Source organism: Octopus sinensis, linkage group LG13 (genome assembly GCF_006345805.1).
Source record: "Octopus sinensis linkage group LG13, ASM634580v1, whole genome shotgun sequence".
NCBI lineage: Eukaryota > Metazoa > Mollusca > Cephalopoda > Octopoda > Octopodidae > Octopus > Octopus sinensis.
In genome coordinates this window covers 44707879-44715866 of record NC_043009.1, presented here as the reverse complement: position 1 = coordinate 44715866, position 7988 = coordinate 44707879, and the positions used below count along the sequence as shown (strand labels likewise).

Sequence of the window (7988 nt, the reverse complement as noted above, 5' to 3'; positions counted from 1 at the left end):
ATGTAAACGAATTACCCCTTCCATAAAATTGCTGGGCCTGTGCCAAAATCTGAAAGCAATTTTTAACTTGCCTGCCTTTTTATATACCTATTTCTTTATTACCCACAAGGGGCTAAACACAGAGGGGACAAACAAGGACAGACATAGGTATTAAGTCGATTACATCGAGCCCAGTGCGTAACTGGTACTTAATTTATCGACCTCGAAAGAATAAAAGGCAAAGTCGACCTCGGCGGAATTTGAACTCACAACGTAACGGCAGACGAAATACCGCTAAGCATTTCGCCCGGAGTGCTAACGTTTCTACTAGCTCGCCGCCTTTTTATATACCGTCGACAAAAAGTTCCTGAACATCATACAAACCATGTAGCGGAAAGATTTCACCTCATCAATCGATGTCATTGGCCGAAGCACAATTATGTGAGCCTTATGAGCTTAATGCTTTTTTTGGCAGCCGAGATCCATAGCTTGGAAAATATGAATGCAATGGTTCAAAACGCACTTCCATCTCGCAACGATATGAAAAATGTACGTATGCTAATATTGTAAGTGCATTGTTTATAATCATGTGGGATTGAAAGAATGGACTAACCGAACTCTTATAAAGAGTCACATATTGATTAAGACGAGTCGTAGGAGTCGTTGAGAGTTTGCATTTATTGGAGTATCGTGTTTAGTGGAGTAATTTGAGGTATGTCGTGTGAAGACAGTTGTATCTATCCCCGTTTCGTGAAATCTGCATATCCTAAGTATAGGATATGAAAATAATTTTTAAAATTTCATTTTTAACATATGAAAAGTGTATCTTTGCCGATGTTCTAAGTGTATTATTTACAATAAAAATATATTTATAATATATCATAGATATACAATTCTAATATATGTAGGCGCAGGAGTGGCTTGCTTACCAACCACATGGTTCCGGGTTCCTTCCCACTGCGTGGCACCTTGTGCAAATGTCTTCTACTATGGCCTCGGGCCGACCAAAGCCTTGTAAGTGGATTTGGTAGACGGAAACTGAAAGAATCCCGTCGTATATATATGTGTGTGTGTGTGTGTGTGTGTGTGTGTGTGTGTGTGTGTGTGTGCATATGCTTGTGTGTCTTTGTTTGTCCCCCCCCCCAACATCGCATGACAACCGATGGTGGGGTGTTTACGCCCCCGTAACTTACGTTCGGCAAAAGAGACCGATAGAATAAGTACTAGGCTTCCAAAGAATAAGTGCTGGGGTGGATTTGCTTGACTAAAAGGCGGTGCTCCAGCATGGCCGCAGTCAAGTAAAAGAGTAAGAGTATATAAAAGTGTATGTATGCTAATATAGTACTAGCGTAGTAGTAGTGGTAGTAGTAGTAGTGGTAGTGGTAGTGGTAGTGGTAGTAGTAGTAGTAGTAGTTAATATAACGTTTGCAAAATGCTTGAAATAGTTTTGAAATAATTATGCAGCTTTCCACAGATTCACAATGTTAATGTTATCATCTGATAACATTCTCGAATAAGGAAGAAAACCATTTTATTGCAAAACATAAGTCTTTTATTAAGATAAATATACAGCACACACACACACACACGCACACACACGCACATTCATGTATGTATGCCTGAACTTATATAGATGAATAAATAGATATATATATATTTATATATATATACATATATACATTTATATTTATACATACAAAATATCGTGTGTGCGCGCACGCGAGTGTGTCTGTGAAAAATGAAAAGAGTTATTTCTGCTGTTGATTATTTTCCACTGTAAAGGGTAAAGACCCCCTTCGGTCATGAATGACCATGGGATTGCACCTAGAAAGTTACCCTCCAGTCGCCCATGCATACCAGCCTCCCCTCTCCACGCCACCAGTGTTATCCAAGGGAAAGGCAAGGGCCGATACAGCTTGGCACCAGTGACGTCGCAACTCATTTCTACAGCTGAGTGAACTGGAGCAACGTGAAATAAAGTGCCTTGCTCAAGAACACAACACGCAGCCCGGTCCGGGATTCGAGCTCACAACCTCACGATCGTAAGCTCGATCGTAAGCTCGACGCTCTAACCACTGAGCCATAATGATTAGCTAACCATTAAAGTGGAAAATAATCATAAGAAAAAGTCATTCTTCTTCACATTTTCATATATACTCCACAGTACCAAGGTTTTTTTTCTAATTCTTGTATATACTCTTTTACTTGTTTCAGTCATTTGACTGCGGCCATGCTGGAGCACCGCCTTTAGTCGAGCAAATCGACCCCGGGACTTATTCTTTGTAAGCCCAGTACTTATTCTATCGTTCTCTTTTGCCGAACCGCTAAGTGACGGGGACGTAAACACACTGGCATCGGTTGTCAAGCAATGCTAGGGGGACAAACACACACACATACACATATATATATATATATATAATATATATATATATATATATATATATATATATACATATATACGACAGGCTTCTTTCAGTTTCCGTCTACCAAATCCACTCACAAGGCATTGGTCGGCCCGGGGATATAGCAGAAGACACTTGCCGAAGATGCCACGCAGTGGGACTGAACCCGGAACCATGTGGTTGGTTAGCAAGCTACTTTACCACACAGCCACTTTCAGGATTAAATAAAAAGACAATCAAACGGAAAATATGACATACTTGTATATACATATATATATAATTCCAAAAAACGTGTAGTAAGTAAACAAACGAACATATACTAAATACACAGACGAACAGAAAACACAGAAGGTCACCAACTCTTCTTCAGTTATCGGCCAGAGGGTCAAGTGCAATTTCGACCATTATCGATAATATTACTTCCACTCTGGAGGCAACGGCAAGAAACTTGCCGGGAATGGGATCAAACCAGAGCAAAGCGAGACGGGTTCGAGACGAGACTGTTCGTGGACGGACGAGGGACAAAACAGTAAACAGAATAAAAGCTTCGGGCCACACAAAGACAACAATTAAAATGATAATAATACATATACAGCAGAAAACATAACCTTGGAGCTGCAAGACAAGAGAAAAATGGGTAAGGCGAAGGAGAAATGGAAACTATCCTAAAGGACTATAGACACGATTATATACATACATATATATACAACTATGATGTTGTTGGTACAACATGTTCTTTATCTATCTCCTTAACTTCTGGGAATTTTTAGGTAAAATTATACTAATGTGTCCTTCTGTTCTAATTTAATTAAATTCTATGTCTTTGTGCAGCTGAAGATTGCTCTACATTTTAAATTGATGCAATGAAATGATTGCATTGTTCAATTAAATGGAGTCGCATGAAACGATCGTACTGCATTACCTCTAGATATCCTTGTTGCTTATTTTGATTTTACATATATATATATATACACATACACACATGCATGCATACATACATACGTACGTGCGTGCGTGCGTGCATGCGTACGAATGGACGGACACCAACTACAGTAAATATCATATCCCTTTCGTATACATGAACTGTCTATTCATGTGGAACCAAGTTTTACTGAATATTCTTCGCTGAGGAAACTTAGCAAAACCAAAACAGATCCATTGCTTTCACCATTTGGCAACAAAGACACGATCCACTCTTTAACGTTACTTTTACAAACATTAAAATTAGCTTCTTTTAGATTTGAACACCCCTAAATGGGAGGTTTTGTCTTCAAGTTACGGGAGAAATGTCACAACATCAGTTTTTATCTGTTTTATTATTATTATTATTATTATCATTATCATTATTATTATTATTATTATCATTATCATTATTATTATCATTATTATTATTATCATTATTATTATCATTATTATTATTATTATTATTATCTATTCAGCACATGACATGCTAATATGCAAATACGAAGTACAGTTCAGCAGGTTTGAGACTGCTTTTAGGAGAAGCAGTTATAAACAGTCCTAAATTACTGTAATTTTAGTTTATTATTATTATTAGACATCTAACAGACTGTGCTGCCAACTTTCGTTATTCCAAAATGAAGAAGACAACTGTAACATTACTTTGAGGACACCTTACTAAACATTACTTTTCACAGCTGACTATTTAGTAGAATACAGTCGGGACATGAAGACAATTTGGAAGTTCGCTATGCAATAAAGTTTTGTGTTGAACTGGGCAAAAAAACACAACAGAAACTTATGAATTGCACTCCAGGGTGCTTATAGGTTAACTTGTATGAGTCGAGCAGCTGTTTATCATTGACACAAGAGGACAAGTCAAACAAGTCCACTGGGAAGCTCATGATTATCTCCTTTCTCGACAGTAAGGGCACCATCAACATCCACTGAGTTCCCTCTAGCCAGAGGTCAACAAAGAATACTTTGAGTGGGGATTACTCTCTTTTACGCTTTTACTTGTTTCAGTCATTTGACTGCAGCCATGCTGGAGCACCGCCTTTTAGTCGAGCAAATCGACCCCAGGACTTATTCTTCGTAAGCCTAGTACTTATTCTATCGGTCTCTTTTGCCGAACCGCTAAGTTACGGGGACGTAAACACAACACCATCGGTTGTCAAGCGATGTTTGGGGACAGGCACATAAACACACACACACACATACATTGATTCGTTAGCTACTGCACGCATTTTTTTTCTCTCCTTCTTTCTGTGTTTTTTTTCTCTCTGTGTATCTTTCTGTTGAAGAGCGTAGGCTTGAAACGTTAAAGACTTGTTTTATTTATATTTCCTGAGCGCCATACTAATACAATTGTTCGTTTGTTTTCCACCTGCCTTCGTCTTTTGTCTATTTTCATAAAGCTTCCCGTTATATATATATATATATTATATATATATATATATACACATAAATATGAGAGAGCGACCACAATGTGGTCTACTCTAGTGCTAAAAATAGATCCACTATGGTATAGCCACTAAAAAATTTAATAAATTGTATTTAAGACAAACTCCTGCTGATGATTTATAGATGTTGTGTAAGTAAAATTGCATTTACATTAATAGTGAAACTATTGTTCAGGGTTAATCTATTTTTTTCGTTATTTTTCACTTGCCCCACGTTAAATGTTATGTTATTTCTCCTTGGAAACAATTTTTTAGTGGCTATACCATAGTGGATCTATTTTTAGCACTAGAGTAGACCACATAGTGGTCGCTCTCTCATATTTATGTATAAATTTGTATTGTATCCCTGGTTTTTATGTGCTAAGCCACTTGGTGTTAAATTGATGGTATTATTAAATTAATATCAAATTTTTCACCCTCATTTATGAATTTATATATATATACATACATACATATATACGACGGGCTTCTTTCAGTTTCCGTCTACCAAATCCACTCACAAGGAAGTGCCACGCAGTGGAACTGAATCCGGAACCATGTGGTTGGTAAGCAAGCTACTTACCACACAGCCACTCCTGCGCCTACTGTGGAATTAAGTAGAGATTTGTACGTAAAAGGCCAGATTACCTGCACCAGGACAATACACCATTCTACAATTCCATCCTGGTAATCAACTACTTGACAGAGATGGACATCAAAACTGTCCCTCACTTTGTTTGTTCCTTCTCGATCCACGTCTGGCTCATAAGGGCCTGTTTCCCGGTTTCCTTGGTGTATAGGTTCACCACCTGGACAGGGCGCCGGTCCGTCGCAGGTGAGCTGCAAGAGGCAGGAGGAAAGAGTGAGAGAAAGTTGTGGTGAAAGAGTCAGCAGAAGTTCACCATTACCTTCTGCCGGAGCTGCGTGGAGCTTAGGTGTTTCACTCATAAACACACATCGCCCGGTCTGAGATTCGAATCCGCGATCCCTCGACCGCGAGTCTGTTGCTTTAACCACTAGGCCATGTGCCTCCACGTCCCTCACTTTCTCTACAGCCCAGACTTTACTCCTTGTTGAGGATGTGACAACGGTCCTGAACATCTTCACTTTAAAGGACTTCCATGGAGCCTCCACAAAGTGGCTGGGGCACTACAAGTGCACTGAGGTCAGAGGATCTACTTTGAAGCATTAAAGGAGATTGGTGATTTATACTTCTTTCAAATTAATGAATGTCTCTCCTGAAAAAGTTAAGTAACTTCTGAAATGCACCTTGTAAGTTTCTAATTTCAGAAGATAGTGTAACATCCACAATAAACACGCAATCAAGAAAATACAGGTCAAGAAAACTGGTCAAGAAAATACAGGTGACAGAAGCCATGTCACTTAACTAGGTGTTTAGATGCATTGAAAAGTATGAAGGGCTGATCAAGCAGTGGCCTGAACAAAATCTTACGATGTAAGCTTATCTAACACTTTGTAAAATATTCTTGTGTCTTTTTTTATGAACAAAATCCATTTATTCATTTGCTGAGTGGCAGTTGGTATTATTTCGTCATTCCTGATATTAATATCACCAAATCCATCATAGTTGCCATTATCTTCAGACATCTTTATCATTCTACAAACAAATTCATCTATTTTTGCCTTCGCCAAACTACAACTAGACTCCTTAATTTTCCACTTCATTTTTCATCATCTTTCATAACAATAAAAGAGCTTCAGACATTTTTAGCACCAACTAAATAATAAAAAAAATTAATCAACATTGCTTTTCCTTTTTTTTTAATTTTCTCTTCTCTTTTCCTTTATCTTCTTTTCTTTTTCATCCCCCCACTTTCTTCTATTTGTTTTTACTTTTCTGAAGCTCTCAGTCTGTCTAGAAATTCGAGACCAGATCGAAAAGCTGTACCGGAATAAATTGGATTTGAAAAATGATCGATGAAAAAAACAAACTATATTTGTTGTACATGATTAGCACAATGCTTTTATACGATGCACTCAGACATTTTTCAAGAAGTTCACATTACATTTGATACAATCGTGCATGACTTAACGCCATTCTTAGTTTTTCGCGGAATCTTCTCTTTATATTTTCCCCCATTGTTATTCTACCATAATTGGAATAATATGGTTCTATTTTCTGTATTTCCTTTACCAACATTGGTGATGGTATTTTCAAATATTAAGGAATTTAGTTTAGCTCTCCCTCTCTCTCTCTTTGTGTATGTATGTATGTGTATGTGTATGTGGTGTGTATGCAATATATATATATATATATATATGTAAATGTAATATGTGACAATTATTCGGTAGCCAAGATAAAACTCCGAAGGATGTGAATGAAGATGTGTACATTTTTCAAGTGAGGGTGGATGATGTATGCGTACGCACGTGGGTGTGCGGGCGCACATGTGTAGGTATGAACAGGCGCGCTTACGCGAATACTATGAACTTTTTATCCCCTTACCTTACTTAGTGGTCATTCGAATAGCTCTTTTGTCTTAATAGCGGTCAATAACACAGTAATTTCCCTTTGTATAACGGTAATTTTTCATAGCGTTTTTCCGATGGCCGGATAACTGAAGAGATGGTGGCGTGGATTTCCACCTCGGCATCCGAAACTCGGAGTTTTATCTTGGCTACCGAATAATTGTCACATATTACATTTACAGATAAATTCCTCTATTTACATAATATCGAGGTCTCTTTCTTTCTTACCGATTTTATCAATATATATATATATACTAGACCTACTACCTAGCTTTGCTGGTAAAGTATTCACGAAATTGTTTGCCAGTTTGTAGAAAGGGAATTCACGGTACTTATGCTTGTGTATATATTTAACCTAACTTATGGACTTATTTAATTGGACATGAGCAGAAGCTTTTTTTAAACAACTTTTATCCTGAAAATCACCTGTTACTTTTGTTTCAAAGTGAAAGAGAGGAGAAAGTGAAAGATGTATAAACGTGTGTATAAATGGACGTATGTGTGTGAGAGAGAGAGAGTGTGTGTGTGTGTGTGTGTGTGCCACTTACACATACATGAGAACATATATGTTTACTCACTTACACAGACACTCTTTCTCTCTCCCTCACACACACACACACACACATACAAGCACACGTACATACAAAAAAGATTTACGCATATATATATTGATGTATGTATCTATACATGACAACACACCCCTTCACTCACTTTC

General features: G+C 37.7%; 1 long non-coding RNA gene across 1 annotated transcript; it reads right to left on the bottom strand.

Moving 5' to 3' along the window:
* Window positions 1-3808: 3808 nt before the first annotated feature.
* On the bottom strand, window positions 3809-5499 carry LOC118765805. The gene is made up of 2 exons (XR_005001685.1): window positions 5390-5499; window positions 3809-4339 (listed from the first exon to the last, which is right to left on the bottom strand). It is a non-coding gene; the product is annotated as an uncharacterized LOC118765805 (long non-coding RNA).
* Between the last annotated feature and the right edge of the window lie 2489 nt (window positions 5500-7988).